The sequence below is a fragment of the Cervus elaphus genome, chromosome 12 (assembly GCF_910594005.1).
Source record: "Cervus elaphus chromosome 12, mCerEla1.1, whole genome shotgun sequence".
NCBI classification, from domain to species: Eukaryota; Metazoa; Chordata; class Mammalia; order Artiodactyla; family Cervidae; genus Cervus; species Cervus elaphus.
The window spans coordinates 35,017,606-35,035,386 of NC_057826.1; the positions used below are offsets into that span (position 1 = coordinate 35,017,606).

Sequence of the window (17,781 nt, forward strand, 5' to 3'; positions counted from 1 at the left end):
GCTGACGCATGGAGAGAAGCCCAGGAGCAAGACATGAAAACCAAGCGCTTGAGCATTTCAGCCCCATGTTCCTCAGGCTAGGGCCACGCTGGCTCCATAACTGAGTCAGATGAGCCAAGAAATTCCCACTGTCCTCCACTTTTTCTGTGTTTTACTTAACATTAGATCAAGTTGCATTTCCATCATTTGTACCCTCAATTGTTTTGAGGAGTTTGAGGACAGAAATAGTTACATGCATTTTTATTTCACATGGTACCTGACACTGTCAAAGGCACTTAGAAGATGCTCAGTAAATCCATCATATCCACTTTATGCAATATCCATGGTGGCCTGAGCAGGTGGTCTGGCTGAGTCTGCTTTTATTTTTTTATCCCATGGGACTCATTGCTTGGTGTGTTGCAATATTTAAATTACATTTTTACAACACTGCAACAACCAGTCCTTTTTATCTTACCTATGTTGGTGAACATAGTTTTTGAATCTCAATTCAGGCTGCATGAATAGGCAGGAAGCAGTTATAATTTAGGAGCTGAAATTGTGACATTCGTGGGATATTTTGTTTGTTTACAGGTACAGTTAACTCAGGGATAGCCACATGTATGGGCTTCCCTGGTAGCTCAGCTGGTAAAGAACCCACCTACAGTGCAGGAGACCTGGGTTTGATTCCTGTGTTGGAAGATCCCCTGGAGAAGGGAACAGCTACCCACTCCAGTATTCTTGGGCTTCCCTGGTGGATCAGACAGTAAAGAATCTGCCTGCAATGTGGGAGACCTGGGTTCGATTCCTGGGTTGGGAAGACCCCTGGAGGAGGACATGGAAACCCACTTCAGTATTCTCGCCTGGAGAATCCCCATGGACAGAGAAGCCTGGCGGGCTACAGTCCATGGGATCGCAAAGAGTCAGACATGACTGAGCGACTAAGCATAGCCTGCCACATGTATTGTTATTTAAAAGCTTGTTCTAAGAATATTTTTAAAAGGCTTTCACAGCATCATTGGGTTAGATGCTCCCAAGCAGGAGTAGAAACCAGAGGCCCCCAAAACATAGGTGATGCCTCCGAGTCAGACACCCAACAAACTATAATCTCTCAACACCAATGCATAGTTTGGTTCAAAGGTTCTATTTTAGATTTGGTTTCTCAATGACTTTAAACCTTAAAATAGAAGTGTACCAAGCAGACACCTCATTTTTCAATATAGAATTAAGTTCTGCCTGATAACGGATGGATACTTTCCACATTAATGCAGAATGTGAGCATGCATTGCGAGATAGTGTAATGCACTCCAGGAACCGACGGTGATATATTTAGATACTGATTAGAAGTAAAACTGATACATCATTCCTTATAATGTACATGAATAGTACCAGTGCATAACAGTGCCTCTTGGGACTGAGGTCATTTATTTTTCCTCCTGGATATATTGTTTATATCATGTTCTCTCCCTCATGTTATATATTAAATTGTTTAATGTAAGCCATAAGAGAGCAAATGGCACTAAAGTTTCCTCCACCCCCCATAAAATCTGAAGAATCAAGTCTTCTAAAGCAGGTGATCTGTCAGTTTTCATTCCTGAATGTCATTGGTACGAACAGCTTTTCTTATCAGTTCATTTCACATTCCCAAATCGAATGACTATTAATCTACAACATCTAAGCAGAAAGACTGGGCGCTTCCTGACTTTTATGGAGGTTACTTTCTGGGTCCCAAATGTGTATCTCTGTGAAGGAAAGCCTCTCTGTAGTTACTCGGAAAATTAGTTCATTATTAGAGAGTTTCCTCAGAGGTGAAGATGATTTAAAGTCAAGTTGGTAATAACTACTATGATTATTTTTAGAAAATATCTTTGTATGCATGTTTGTGTGAATAGTGGTGTACCAGTAAAGCACCCATATACCTTGGAAAGTAGGATGGTCCAAAATTAAGCTGCTCTGTTCTGTTATCATAAGTACCTCTTCAATCTATAAATACGACAATAATAATCACCATCATGGAGGTTTACAATGCATCTGGCATTGTGCAAGAATTTCACATAAATCATCTCATTTAATCTGCACCAAAAGAAATCCACGGTGAGGTGGTTATGATTACTCCACATCCAATCCATCAGCAGATTTTGTTGTCTCTGCTTTCAAAATGTCTTCTGCATCTATTTCCTAACACCTCTCTTGCTGCTGCCTGTTATAAGCTGTTCTCTCTGGCCTGGATTACTGTGAAAGCCTCCTGATCAGTCTTTCTGCTTCCCTCTGGTCTCGTATTCATTAATGCTGTTCATCCAAGTTGCCAGCTTGTGGACACATGGTAGGATTGTACTTTTCCACTGCCTTTGAAGTTAGATATGTTCAAATGATTTGCTTTAGCCAATGAGATGTGAGTGGAAGTGATGTGTGTCACTCCCAGACTGACGTGGCAGAGCCTGGGTGTGAGTCACCGTGCTCCCTTTTCCCTGTGACGTGTTTACCTGCAGTGATCCAGATGGAGAGTGCTCCATCCTTGGGTCCCAGAAGGAGGAAAGGTGGAGCAGAACGCTGGCTAACTTACAATGGATGTGAAGTTTGAGTGAGAAGTAGTCTTTGCTCCTGTAAGACACAACATTTTTGTGGTTGTCTGTTACCTTCTTGTTTTACAGGTTTAGGGAAACTGAGGAAGGGACTTGATATTGTGCCAAAAATCATGTCAGATTGCAGTGACAGAAGATGACCTCGCCTGTCTTGTTGGATGCACTTACCTTATATTCCTGTCTGCAAACAGCAGCTGGAACCATCCTTTCAAACATCCATCAGTTAATGCTACTCAGAACTTCTAGACTCATCAAAATAGAAGGAGACCCAAAGAGCTCACTTTCAGGCCCTTTATAATCTGACTCTGAAAGTGAAAGTCACTCACCTGTGTCTGACTCTGCATCCCCATGGACTATACAGTTCATGGAATTCTCCAGGCCAGAATACTGGAGTGGGTAGCTTTTCCCTTCTCCAGGGGATCTTCCCAACCCAGGGATCAAACCCAGGTCTCTCGCAGCTGAGCCACAAAGGAAGCCCAGTAATCTGGCTGTTTCTTTTCTACTACCCTCCCCCTCACTCATTTTCCTTAAGCCACTCTTGTCTCTTTGCTGTCACTTGACCTTTCCTCAAGTGTTCCTGCCTCAGGGCCTTTGCACCTGTACTTTGCTCCTGCCTGGGTGGCTTTTACCCAGGTATTATGAGGCTCCTTCCTCACTTTATTATGGCTTGTGTTCAAATAGTCCCTCCTAGAGAGGCTTTCATTGGCCATCTTATCTGAAATAGTGAGCCAATACACTCTAACTCCTTACCCTGTTTTAGTTTTCACTGTATCACTGTCTGACATTGTAGTTTCTATTCCTTTGTCTCTTGTCTGTGTCCCTCCTGAAGGTAGGAATTTCTGCCTGTTTTGTCCACTGCTTGAGATTACTGTGCCATTACTGGCCTGCCCCAGACACTCAGTAAATATTTAGTGAGTAACTGTGAGCCCCATTCACTTCTCACTCATTCTGAGAAGTGAAGTAACTTGGCCAAGGCCATACAAGTAGTTAGTAAGGGAGTTGTGGTCATCCTTGCTCTCTGACTTCCATGTGCTCACAAATGGGACTCTTGTCCCCACAGCATCCTGTAAATTCTGTCAGCACACATGAGTGCTGGCCTTTGGGTCATACTAGCCATGTGCTCTCTGGTTTTCATTTATGAGCCCTGAGGTTAGGATGAATGATTTTGAAAAGTTGCACGCTTCATTGTGGTTCATTTGTCACGTGGGTTGTAATTTGTTTTCTAATTTTGTCTGTACCACATTTTCTCATGCTAATGGAGAAGATTTGTCTGATAATAAGTAACAAATCATGGGTGATCCTGAAGTCACTGCTTGCAAAATAAAAGGTTTCTGCACTTTTCCTTGAAAATGCAAGTATTTGCTGTTTTGGAAACTCACCTTGATCACAAAAATGATGCAGCACTTTGAAGGGCCCATGTCTCTGAGTCTGGGCCTGTTGCCTGGGCCAGGTGGGGGTGATATGCCTGGTTTCTGGAGCAAAGGGCTTCCACCTGCATCTGGCTCAGCTTCCAAGGCCCCCTGGAATCAGGCTTGTCCTGCTCACAAAGTGGACCCATGGAGTGGAGATATTGGAGAAGCCAGTACCTAACAGAGATAGATTTGTCAATAAATGTAAGATATGCTCAGCTGATCAGCTAATAGCTCATTGAGGTTTTTATGGAGTCACAGATATTTGGAAAAGGAAGCACCTTGATTGCGTTAGATTTACTGCTGGAGGGTTGAAAATGGAATATTCCTGGGTGCCACTTCAACACTACTGAATCAGGGTGAAGCTCAGATCTGCTTACGGAACCAGCTCCTCCGGTGCTCTGCATGAACACTCAACTCTGGGTCTAGCGCAACCTTCTTATTTTATAGATTTAGAAAAACTGAGGCCTAGGGATTGGATCCTTGTGTAAATGCTAATGGTAAATTGCAACGCAGAAAGGTGAAAGTAAGTTTCAGGGCAAAAGAAAAATTATCATCATTCATCTCTTGTTTTTTTTTTTTTGGGTGAGAATCTCCTTAATAAAAGATAAAAACACATGTCCTTATAGGAAGCATGTGGCAAACTGAGGTTTCCTCTAATAATCCTTGAAGCTGGTTTTCTGATTCTCTGCACACCCCATACTAGAGCTAGTGACTCTTGTCTGAAATGACTGTCTCCTGTGAATCTGGCTCTTGTGTTTACCAGCAGAACTGAGACTTCTAGGAGTTAGTCAGCAGCTGGAGAAAGTGAGAGGAAGAGTGAGAGGTGGGAGAAGGAAAAGAAAAATGAGTCAAACCCCAGCAGATTATTCATCAAAATAAATACCATGAAGAGCTTTTTCAGAGGCCCTGATGCCATTAGACAAGTGAATAAACATAGAGCGCATTAGAGAACCCAATGTATCTATGTGGACGACCTAATTATTTTTTTTCCTCTGGTGTGAAATAAGGCTTAGGCCCTATCAATCAGCCCAGGAATGACTAATGATTACAGAACAGAAGATTCTCTGTAGTTTATCCTTTGTATCAATACATGGAAAAAAAATCCCTAGAATTTTGTGATCAAATGTGGCTTTAAGTGAACAGATAAGAGCAGAAGTAAATGGAAGGACTCCTCTATTCCTAAGAGAAGTTGGTGAACTGCTCACATAAGTTGCTGATAAAGGCCCATCTGTTAAAACAAAAGTGTGTTGCATTGGCAATACATTTCAGCCGGAGACCGTAAGTGGTTATTTTTTCTTGATGGTCTTGTTGGCTGTTTTTTTTTTTTTTTAAGCCCCAGAAAACTATTTGAGAATGAAATATAGATGATGATATTGGCCTTAAGTTACGGTTACACTTTCTACTGGGAGAGAAAAACCCGTCAGCCAAAATCCTCTGGTAAACACTGTTGCGTGATAAATTGTTATGAGAATAAAGTCATAAGGAAAACTCAGCTTCGCAAATGACACAGTAGAAAAACAGCAGATGTCTGATGAAGTAAAGAACCGACTTATTGCCAAGACCTTGAAAAACAAAATTAATTTCCTTTCGTCTTTGATAATGGTGATGTAATGTAGTTAATAGGAAGAGCCTGCCACGCTCAAGTAGTTATAAAAGGAGAAACGTTCGCCAGGCACCGGGTCGGAATCATGGGTTTTAGTTGTTGTTACTCTTACCAAGTTGGTTGCTAGATGAGGTGGGTGAAAGACCAGGGAAATTGTTTCGTGTTGCTTGTAATGTAAATAGGCTTGGGCTCTATTAGTATTTAAAGGAGATATTTCCCAAAGAGGGGGAAAAAGCAGTGAAATCAGTTTTGCTTTTCACAGTGATTTCAGATATATGAAGCTTTTGAAAAGCGTGGGCAAAAAAGATACTTCATACGAATAAGGCTTTATTTTACAGCATAATTAAATTTCTGTATGGAGGAGAATGCTTGATTTTTAGGTCAATGAGGCACATGGTTGGTGTCTTTTTCCACCCGGGCGAAATCTTAAAGCACACACTAAGGAAAATAATTTATCAACTACTTAAGCTGTGGACACTTTCTGAAAGAAAGAAAGGGTTAGTTTCTCAGTCGTGTCCAACTCTTGAATGACTTTCTTTCGGAAATGGTGCAACTGTCTCCTTTCAGCACCATCTAAAAATAATCAACACAAAAGCTTATTTTAAGGAACATGCCACTCTTGCTGGGATCTTGAGTTTCAGAATGTGGATGCTGCTTAGTTTTCTGGCCCCAATAAAGTAGATTTAAAGTAAACAACGTGGCAGGCAGCCTACCTCTGGTCTCTCCGTCAGAACTGGCCCCATTTCCCTGCACACCTGAGTTTGTTTTGTCTGCTCTGAACTGCATACCTTTTGAACAACCTCTTGGTAAGGTTACTCTGAGTCTCAGAAAAGGCGACATCCCTCTTATGACAGCTGGTGGCCAGAGGGTCAGGAGATCAGTCTCTAGAAGTACTAGTTTGATGGGGTTGATGAAGGGTCCCCCTCTCTCCTGTGCATTCCCCGGAATGTGTGAGCATGAGGGATTGACAGCACACATGTGTGTACCTCTGGGTCCCTTTTTCAGTAGCTTCACCAGAAGAAACTGTAGACAGGTCAACATGCCTGACCTGGAGACTATTCCCTCAGTGTGAAGGCTAGAGTTCTGAAGTTTCTCTTGATATTTTGAGGCCAGTCCCTCTTCTCTGGGGGACATTCTTCTCCCTTGAGAAAAGAACTTTGAAGATGGGTCGTTTCCAAAGCTATGAAAGTATATGTTGAAATCTGGGAGAGATGCTAGCTTTATCTGTTTTGTCTGTCCTTTTCCTTTTATTTTCTCTCTTCTGCTTCTAGGCCATTTATATTGGAAACACATTTGAAAGGTCCTTTGTTTGTTATTTTTCCTTTTTTCCACTTAATTCATCTGGTATAGATTTGGGTTATCTGGGAGGGAAACCTGACATTATACCTGTTGGCCTAAACTCCTTTGCTCTCATGAGAAGATGCCTGGTTCGTGACGTAATAGGAAATAAAAACTATGATTGCAATAGGAACCACTTATAGGGCATGGTATCATAAAAGTGTTAAGTGCTTTTTTTTTTTTTAACAGTCTTGTTAAACTATCTTGTCACAGCAAAAACGCAAATTAAGTACTGAGAATAGCCCCATTTTACAGAGGAGGTAACTGAGGTTTGGAGAAGTTAATTTGCCCAAGATCACAAAAACTGTTCCTGCTGTTCAAAACTGGGATCCCAAAGCCTTTACTCTTCACTGCTTCAGGCTATACTGTTTCCCAATGCTCTCCAATACTGTACTTTCTTGGCTTTTTTTTTTTTTTTAAACCCATTATCCCCTGTTACCCAGGAGTGGAGAGATGTCTGGTGATCTGGACACTTGTTTTGGTAAACTGGCTTGAGAGAGAAGGCCCACAAGCACATAGCCTCTCCCTATTGTGAAAAGCTTCCTATTAAATTCAGTCACTGGGTTAGTACACCATGATGGCTGATGAAATTTCCCTCTTAGAAAACTGGGTCAGGCTGTGGAAAGTCCTTCCCCACCATAATATAACAAGTTTGAAAGCTGTTGCTTTTTTGGTTGAACTGGGAGATTTGGATATGTCTTCAAAACCTTCTGTCTGTTGCTATTTCAGCTGGGGCATTTTTAGCTCAGTAGTCAAGCTCCAGAAGAGATGGAAAGAGAGCCTGCTAAGCAGAGTTGTAAATCTTAAACACTTGCATTTTCATACAGATTCAAGCAGAAAGGAATAAGAACTTGGAAGCTCATCTTACAGAAGAAAATATTAAGGGAGAAGCTGGTAAACTTCATGTAGAAATTGGAGTGGCAGGGGTTAAAAGGCAGGTGGAAGGGGCAAGAGTTTGATAGATATTCTTGTGATGTTTTCCAGAAAAGAAGAAAGGAAAAAGAGAGAGAGACACAGAACGATCTACATAACGGACGGATTAAAACAAAAGTCAGCTATCCAGATAAAAGAATCATAATGGTCTCAGGGTTGGAAAAGAGTAAGTTATTTCCTTCTCTATTTTTCTCTGAAATATTATCCCAGTGTTTTTATAGCTTTGTTTTAATGGTGTTGATGCTGAGATAGTTATTATTATAGAAAAATTAGGACTTGTAAACTTCTGTATAGTTTTACTCTTAGGAATACTAATATTTTTAGCCCTGCGCATTCCTTTTGGTAGAAATTTGCCACAAAGAAGACAGAACTCATCTTATATCTTCCATAACCATGAGCTGTTTGTCACTTGGAACAGAGAGCAGCAGTTTCTACAAGTGTTACATTTCAAATAATTCTGCTTTCTTTCCTTGGAGTTGATGGGAGTAATATCTGAAAACCCAGAAATGCTCATGAACAGCCTGAAGTAGTTGAACTGTTACATGCAAATAAGCACTGGTCTAGAATGGGTATGAAGGGGTTGGAAACTGTGACTACATATCACATGACACAAATGCTTGCACACTTTTCAAGGGTATCACATGCTTGTGTACCACGAGCTGATTCTCTTTACCATACTGGTGTTTTGGCTTTTCAAAACAAAGACACAGTTAAAAGCATGGGCCTTCAAGACAGATGAGATACACAAGCTTCAGATACCAAATCTGATACTTACATGTTCCATGTGTTTTTGCCAATCGCTTGAGACAACTTCCTCATCTGTGAAGTATGGATAATACTACCTCATGAGTTGGCCAAGTGGGCTGATGTGAGAATGTGTTATGAACATTCCTGGCAGGGAAGGTACTAACTAAATGGTAACTATTATTATTATTACCAGAGGCTGAATATCTCTAAGCATTTTAATATATAGGCAGTTTTGTGTTTGGAAACTAGAGAAGTCCTACTGAAGTCAGGCAGTTCCCACAACACTGGGAGGGTAAGTATAGTGTTAGGGTGTTTGAAGTGGTTGTGAAAGTGAAAGTTGCTCAGTTGTGTCCGATTCTTTGTGACCCCATGGCGTATACAGTCCATGGAATTCTCCAGGCCAGAATACTGGAGTAGATAGCCTTTCCCTTCTCCAGGGGATGTTCCCAGCCCAGGGATCAAACCCAGGTCTCCGGCATTGCAGGCGAATTCTTTACCAGCTGAGCCACCAGGGAAGCCCTAGAATACTGGAGTGGGTAGCCTATCCCTTCTCCAGGGGATCTTCCCGACCCAGGAATCCAACTGGGTTTTCCTGCATTGCAGGCAGATTCTTTACCAACTGAGCTATCGAAGTGGTTAATGCTCTTCAAACTCCCTAAATCAGGGGTCCCCAACTACCAGGCCCTGATACTGGTCCATGGCCTGTTAGGAACTGGTCTGTGCAGCAAGAAATGAGCGGCAAGCGAGCAAAGCTTTATTTGTATTTATAACTGCTCTCTATTGCTTGCATTACTGCCTGAGCTCTGCGTCCTGTCAGATCAGCAGTGCCTCTATATTCTTATGGGAGTGCGAACCCTACTGTGAACTGCATATGTGAGGGAATCAGGTTGTTAGCTCCTTATGAGACTCAAATGCCTCATGATCTGATTTTGCCTTATGGTGAGTTGTATAATTATCTCATTGTATATCGCAATGTAATAGTAGAAATAAAGTGTATGATAAATGTAATGTGCTTGATTCATCCCCAAACCATCCCCTGTCTACCCTGTGGTCCATGGAAAAATTGTCTTCTATGAAACTGGTCCCTGGGGCCAAAAAGGTTGGGGAACAGTGTCCTAAATAATAAGTCAGATGTTTCATAGTCCCTCTGGAGAAGCTGTGCCCTTCCTCTGAGGAACACTGGACAATTCATTTATTCATTCATTCATCTATTGTTTATTTAGCTCCCACTGTGTGCCGGCCATTGCTAGCATGCTCAGTTCAGTTCAGTTCGGTCGCTCAGTCGTGTCTGACTCTTTGCTACCCCATAAACCACAGCACGCCAGGCTTCCCTGTCCATCACCAACTGCTGGAGTCTACCCAAACCCATGTCCATTGAGTCGGTGATGCCATACAACCATCTCATCCTCTGTCTTCCCTTTCTCCTCCTGCCCTCAATCTTTCCCAGCATCAGGATCTTTTCCAATGAGTCAGCTCTTCGCATGAGGTGGCCAAAGTATTGGAGTTTCAGCTTCAATATCAGTCCTTCCAATGAACACCCAGGACTGATCTCCTTTAGGATGGACCGGTTGGATCTCCTTGCAGCCCAAGGGTCTCTCAAGAGTCTTCTCTAACACCACAGTTCAAAAGTATCAATTCTTCGGCACTCAGCTTTCTTTATAGTCCAACTCTCACATCCATACATGACTACTGAAAAAACCATAGCCTTGACTAGACGGACCTTTGTTGGCAAAGTAATGTCTCTGCTTTTTAATATGCCATCTAGGTTGGTCATAACTTTTCTTCCAAGGAGTAAGCATCTTTTAATGTCATGGCTGCAATCAACATCTGCAGTGATTTTGGAGCCCCCCAAAATAAAGTCAGCCACAGTTTCCATTGTTTCCCCATCTATTTGCCATGAAGTGATGGGACTGGATGCCATGATATTAGTTTTCTGAATGTTGAGCTTTAAGTCAACTTTTTCACTCTCCTCTTTCACTTTCATCAAGAGGCTCTTTAGTTTTTCTTCACTTTCTGCCATAAGTTTGGTGTCATCTGCATATCTGAGGTTATTGATATTTCTCCCGGCAATCTTGATTCCAGCTTGTGCTTCATCCAGCCCAGCGTTTCTCATGATGTACTCTGCATATAAGTTAAACAAGCAGGGTGACAATATACAGCCTTGACGCTCTCCTTTTCCTATTTGGAACCAGTCTGTTGTTCCATGTCCAGTTCTAACTGTTGCTTCCTGACCTGCATACAGGTTTCTCAAGAGGCAGGTCAGTGTGCTAGCCACTGGATATTTGAGACTGTAAAAAGTAGGTGAAGTTTCCCCTTCATGGAACTTACATTCTTGAAGGAGGAGAGGGCTAAAAGTGAATAAATATACCCGGAATATTGCTTGATGATTGTAAGTATTTTCAAGAAAAAGCTCAGGGTGATGTAGTGGAGAGTAACTTGGTGGAGGTAGAGCATAGACTCCAGTGGGGAGGTCTGGGAAGTGTTTCTGGGCAAATGATTATGGAAGTAAGAAATGAAAGATGAGAAGAAGACAGAGATGGGTCTTCCAAGTAGAGTGAACAGCAAATGCAAGACCTATTGTCAGGCAGGAGCTTGGTGTGCTCAAGGGAGAAGGCCATCATGCCAGGAATGTGATGTGGGGAAAGGAGAGTGGTGTAGGGTGAGGTCTTGGCGAGAAGATAGAGACAAGGAGCAAAGGTTTAGGGAGGGGAAGAGGGGGCATTGCAGGAAATAGTTCCATGATCAGATTCTACTGAAGTCTCCCAGAAAGGAGGCTTCAGATTAGTGTAGGTTGATGCCTTGCCCTCAGGCACCTGAGAGAAAATTCAGGAGACTAATAAAGGGAACTTGCCAGGAAAAGGAAAACTAGAATTTTGGTGGTAATTTTGCTTTGGCAAACACACACAAAAAATCCTCATTTTATTCATCTTCCTGGTGGACAAAGGTAAAATGGAGCCACTGGAAAGCTTTTGAAACATCTATTTAAATTTCTCCTCCAGAAGTTTCTAAAATTATATATATATATATATACAAAAATTTTATATAGTATGTATATAATATATATACATTTAAATAATGTATGTGTGATTCAATATATAAATATCTGTAATGTGTTACATATATATATATTTACATACTTGTTATATACACAGTCTTATGTTTCTGTTAAAGGCTTAAAATCAACCACTTTCAATCTGTAGCAATTTTGATATTTTTGAAAATAGGAGCATGCTATATGAAGTACATTGTTTCCTAGAACTAGACACATTGGCTGTATATCAGCCTTAATTTTCTGACTTTCCGGCCCACATAGGACTCATACCCTTGGTAGTTTCCTGCCAGGTGATGTGACTGCAGCAATATAGCTCTTTACCTCTATTGGGGAAGGCATGGTGCTAAAGAGGCCAAGGTCATGGGGTCAAACACCAGTGATTGGTTATCCTTGTTTGGTTACAAGGCCAAGAATTCATTTAGCCTGTTTAGGCACATGTGCCTTTGGCTGTGAGGAACCCAGGGGACATGTGTCAGTGGACAGGACAGATATGTTATGATCACAGGCATGTGGGACAGCAGAGGGTTGCCTTAACAGCAGTTCCCACAGAGATGCTTTGAGGCTCCTGTTTGGTCAGCAAAATCCTGTGATATTTGAGAAATTCAATGGAAAGGTATATTCTGAAAAAATGTTACTCTTCATGGAGGCTCACTCATTGGGCAAGTCCGTTTTCCCTGTGTTTGCTAGGATGATCTTGTCTATCTACTGTATTCAACATGCGTGCATACTCAGTCACTTCAGTTGTGTCCGACTCTTTGTGACCCTATATGGAGTGTAGGCCACAAGGCTCCTCTGTCCATGGGATTTTTCAGGCAAGAATACTGGAGTGGGTTGCCATGTCCTCCTCCAGGGATCTTCTCGACTGAGGGATCAAACCGGTGTCTCCTGCATCTCCTGCATCGCAGGTGGATTCTTTACCCACTGAGCCACTTGGGAAGCCTTATGCCTCAGAAGAGTACATAAACATTTTATGGAGCTGCACAGTTTAGATTAAGTAAGTACATAATTTGTCAAAGTGTTAAAAAAGATGATAGGAAAAAATACAATGTAGAATTAAATATTCAAATATGGTGTGAATGTTTAAGGCAGTGAAGGCCAAAAGGGGTGAGTCCAAGGAGGTGGTTTGGGTTTGGAGGTACTTTTGCATCTAGAGGAATTCTTTCCATGATCTCAATGCCTGAGCACTGGAGAGGGAGTCTTCTCCTCCAAGACCAAAGATGGTTGAGATGCCAGGTGCTTTTATTTTTCAACTCTGGTCCAAAGAGAGGCTTGACTTGGGCTAGAATTGCAGTCAGTCAAAAGAGATAGGAGCAAACTGAATTAGTCACCAACATGGTGATGATCACTCTTTGGGGATGAACCAGGGCACTAAGAAGCTGCAAACCCTAGATATATTCATCAAGGTGAGGGCCCCCATGAGGCCATTATCTGCCAGAGGCGCCACCCGAGCTTCCAGCCCCTGCCCCATTGTCCCACTTTAGCCTCACCTGGCTGATTTCCTCGGTGGAGGAAAATGTTTCTCTTTTGGCTGGTTTGGTCTTCCCCCCAAGCCTCACCACTGTGGTTTTGTATGGTTTTGCTCAGAGACTTTTTTCCCACAAGGTAGACCAGTTGTGTTGATCACTTTGAGGCCAAGGATGCCAAGTTCTGTCTTTAGGCAGGCAGGCCATTCTGGGTGAGTTTGCTGAGAGGTATGGTATATGTGTGAGATTCCCTGGTGGGTCAGTGGTAAAGAATCTGCCTGCCAAGCAGGAGACTCGGGTTTGATCCCTGGGTCAGGGAGATCCCCTGGAGAAAGGAAATGGCAACCCACCCCAGTATTCTTGTCTGGGAAATCCCTGGATAGAGGAGCCTGGTGGACTACAATCCATGGGGTTGCAAAAGAGCCAGACATGACTTTAGCGACTAAACAGCAATGGCATGGTATACATGCATCCAAAGACTGTTTGACTCTGAACTTTCATGGTGAACTACTTGAAAGTGCTGGCAAAGTGGTCATTGAACACTGGGTCTAAAGACAGCTGCATATTATCTTAATAGAACAAAAGACTTCCCCACTGCTCCTCAAAAGGATTAGTGCAAATCGTTGTGCTAAGAGGAGGAAAAGAAAAATATTCCTGCTGGGAGACAGACATCAATAAATCATGCCAGGCTTCTTTAAAATGGTGCACTTGAAAACTAAGGAAATTAATGTAAAAGATGTGTTTCCTGAAGGTCACAAACCTAAAGGTACATGGTATTGCTAGACCTGTGTCTAGGTCCCCACCAATGTACTTAATCATCCATGCTCTCCTCCATGAAATGTTGATTTTCTCCTAGCTTAATTGACAGAAATACAAGGATGAGGGAAAAGTGTTTGAAAAATAATGACTTGGAGATAGTCAATGTAAACATATCCATTGCTTAGGTCATATAAAAGTCTGGATGGAGAAGACTGGGGAAGATGTTATGGAAGAGAAAGGCTACCGCCTCTTGGTGGAAGTTAAAAGTGCTGGGCTGGGAGGGAACTTGCAGACTCTTTTGTCTCAGGCTGGCAGTTTACATGCCAGCTCTGAAGTCAGATGCCTCCATTCAAATCCCAGCATTTCCAGTCACTTCCATGTAAGCTTGGCGAAGACAGGTGACCTCTTTAGGACCACATACCTCATCAATTAAGTGTTACCTATTTCATCGGACTCATGTGAGGACTAAAGGAAATAATGTAAAGCTTGTCAAGTGCTTCACTCTTTGCCGGGTAAATGTGAGCTCTCAATAAATGGTAATTGTCAATCTGAAGTCATGCTGTAGAAGAAAATCTACAGACAGCTTGGCAAGGAGTCTCCATTCTTCCCGCAGGCTATAAATGTAAAGTTGACACAAACTGTTGTCTGTATTCTAGGCTTAAGCTGTAACTGTCATTATGTCACAAGACACAGTTTTCCCCCTTGTTTTTCTCATCTTCTGGCCTATGCTGCTGATCTACTTTGCTTTCTCTTATCTGGAGTCTAAATTGGGATGGATTAACATTAAATTAATATTAATAATAATAGTATTAATACTAAAGCCCCTCTGGGGCTTCCCAGGTAACTCAGTGGTAAAAAATCTGCCAACAATACAGGAGACAGGGGTCGGATCCCTGGATCAAGAAGATACCCTGGAGAAGGAAGTGGCAACCCGCTCCAGTATCATTGCCTGGGCAATCCCATGGACAGAGGAGCCTGGTGGGCTGCAGTCCATGGGAGTGCAAAGAGTCACACATGATTTAGCAACTAAACAACAGCAGCAACATGCCTCAGTAATCTTTGTGGAACATTTTCCAAACTAATGACAAGCTCAAATTGATCTAGATATACGTTTATGTATCTTATGAAGGAGGAAGATACAAGACTTTATTTCTAAAATTGTAATATATATGTGATACACATGAAGGCATGTGTGAGTAAATGTAACATCATAATTAATGGGTCAACCTAGATGCTAGATTCTAAATGAGTTCCATGGACTATTTCGGCAACTCAGCTCTACGTATTCTCTCTTCTCCAATTTCATGGATTAAGGATTTCAGTATCAAAGAAACAGTCATAGGAGAGTGATAGAGGAGTCAATGGAATTGATTTCTAAAGTGAATATCCTTAAGGGTTTAAAAACAATTCGTGTATCCCAAATGCACAACATCCTTGCATTTAACTTTTTTTGAATCGTTGTACTTTTTAATCCATAGTTTCAGATCATTGTCTGTGGAGTACTTTAGAATTCTTCAGGATGAACAATGGGAGAAGCATATTAATTTTTATTATAGTTCCTAAATTGCCAAGTTAATTATTAAAATGAGGCTGCCTTGCTTAGGTAGCTCTCCAGTAACTCTAGCACACTTGAGGCAGCGTGGAAGGCAAGTTGCTTTCGGAAGATCTAAAAAGTCCAACTGTAGCACTAGGCTTCCCCTTACAGTTTGTGTGTTTAAGGCCAACAAAGACTAGAAAAGTGTTTGGGGGGCTATCGGGGGTTTTGATTTTTAATTCAGAGAGCAAACTATTTTCAGCTCTACACCAAATCTCCATTGGTCTCAAAAGGAAAGGCATAGCAAACCACGGCTATTCCAGGGACCAAATAAATCCTGAAGGAAAATATTGTATCGTTCTGTTTATTCCTGTGTCAGGAGTTTATTGATCGAGTGGGCTCTCCTGTAGCTCGGGCAGCCTTTGATCTACCAGGGAGAAATTGGGTTTGGGATTTTGGCGGAAGGGAGGGGAGGAGGTTGGGGAAGAAGGATTTGGAATGTAATGGCCCTTGTTATCTGTAGTGGCCAGAGACGCCCTGACATGGGCCAGCTCAGAGCTGCTGCTGGGGAGGATCGGAGGCCAGGGCATGGCCGGCAGAGCTGAAGGCTACGGCTCTGGCATTTTCAACGGGGGAAGCACTTAGTTAAAGCCGCTGGAGTGATTTCTTGCTGCTAATAGATTTGTTTCTTTAGAGGCAGATAAGTGAAGGAAACGATGACTTTTAAGTGAATAGTTCCCCTGCACAGGGCTGGTTAGTGTCAGCTCGTCTGGTGGCAGGAAATACCAATGGTTTTTTTTTTTTTGTAGCCCAGTGACAAAAGGCTTTGCTGTCTCCCCTCCCCCGTCCCCACCTTCCCACCCTCTCTCCTTCTCGCCTACAAAACGCAGACGCTGGCCCCTCTGCCTGCTGGTGGAGGGCCAAGGCTTGTCTGAAAGCCGTTTAAGTAATTGCTCATAATTGCACATGTTTCCCCGACTGGGCTTTTACCTCTCCACCCCTGAAATTAAAAGGGGCCAAAGATGTGTGACCTTTTTCTAATGGGATGGGTTCTGGAACAAAGGAATTCAAGGAGGAGGCCCAGGGCCTTTATCAGGGCTCATCTCTGACAGCTGGCCCAGGCCTGGGGGAGCAGCAAGCTTGTCCTTTTTCACGTTGGAGGGGAGCAGGGGTGGGAGGGAAGTCCTCCTCCCCAGGCCTCCCAGCTTTGTGTGGTGTGTCTTGAAGTTCTCACTTCTTTTTCTTCCAACACTCAGCCTGGACATAAAATCATTGCCTGATGCCAAACACCCTTTAATTCTGAAAAGGATTGACTGACAATGCCCCGCGGCAGCTGGGGAGGGCGGCCTCTCCTGGATGACTCCTTATCTCTTGGATAATTCACTTTGTTTCTCATCTGCAGGTTCCTCATCTGCAAAACAGGGATGATGGGATAGTGCCACCTGTCAGAGGGATGGGAGGTAATATACGTAATGCACAGCATGGCACTGAGGAGGAGTTCAATAAATGGTTATTGTTTCCTAAATATAATTTCTCCATGTCATTTCACTCTTGTTCCTTTTATCTCTCTGAACTGTGTGCATATGTGCTCAGTTGCTCAGTCATGTCTAACTCTTTGCGATCCTATGGACTGTAGGCTGCCAGGTTCCTCTGTCCATGGGATTTCCCAGGCAAGAATATTGGAGTGGGTTGCCATTTCCTTCTCCAGGAGATCTTCCCAACCCAGGGATCCAACTGGCATCTCTTGCATTGGCAGATGGATTCTAAATACCTGGGAAGCCCTCTCTGAACTGAGGAGAGGCAAATTCTAGGCCTTGAATTTCATGACCTGGATTAAACTCCATAGAATTAGAAACACAGAAAGGAATTTTAGAACTGTCTAGTCTACATTAGAACCACCTGGGGAGTTTTTCAAACTATTGCTGCTCAAGCCAAATGCCTAGAGATTCTGATTGATTTGGTCGGGGGAAGGGTCCAGGTGTTAGCCTGTTTGTAATGTGATTCAGCATCATTTGAGTGTGCAAGCAGAGTTGAGGACCACTGATGGTATTGAACCTCCTCATTTCACAGATGAGAAACCTGAATGAAGCCAAAAGAGATCAGTTTTCTTGAGAGTCCATTGGACAGCAAAGAGATCCAACTAGTCAATCCTAAAGGAAATCAACCTTGACTATTCACTGGAAGGACTGATGCTGAAGCTCCAATACTTTGGCTCCGTGATGCAAAGAGCCACCTTATTGAAAAAGACCCTGATGCTGGGAAAGATTGAAGGCAGGAAGAGAAGGGGGAGACAGAGGATGAGGTGGTTGGATGGCATCACTGACTCAATAGACATGAGTTTGAGCAAACTGTGGGAGATAGTGAAGAATAGGAACCCTGGTG

General features: G+C 42.7%; 1 long non-coding RNA gene across 1 annotated transcript in view; it reads left to right on the plus strand.

Moving 5' to 3' along the window:
- Positions 1-16,892, plus strand: part of LOC122705126 — a 37,217-nt gene extending 20,325 nt beyond the window's left edge. Inside the window, exons 2-3 of the long non-coding RNA XR_006344042.1 lie at positions 7,896-8,010; positions 16,802-16,892. This is a non-coding gene — a long non-coding RNA (uncharacterized LOC122705126). The remainder of the gene's footprint in view (positions 1-7,895; positions 8,011-16,801) is intronic.
- Positions 16,893-17,781: the final 889 nt, after the last annotated feature.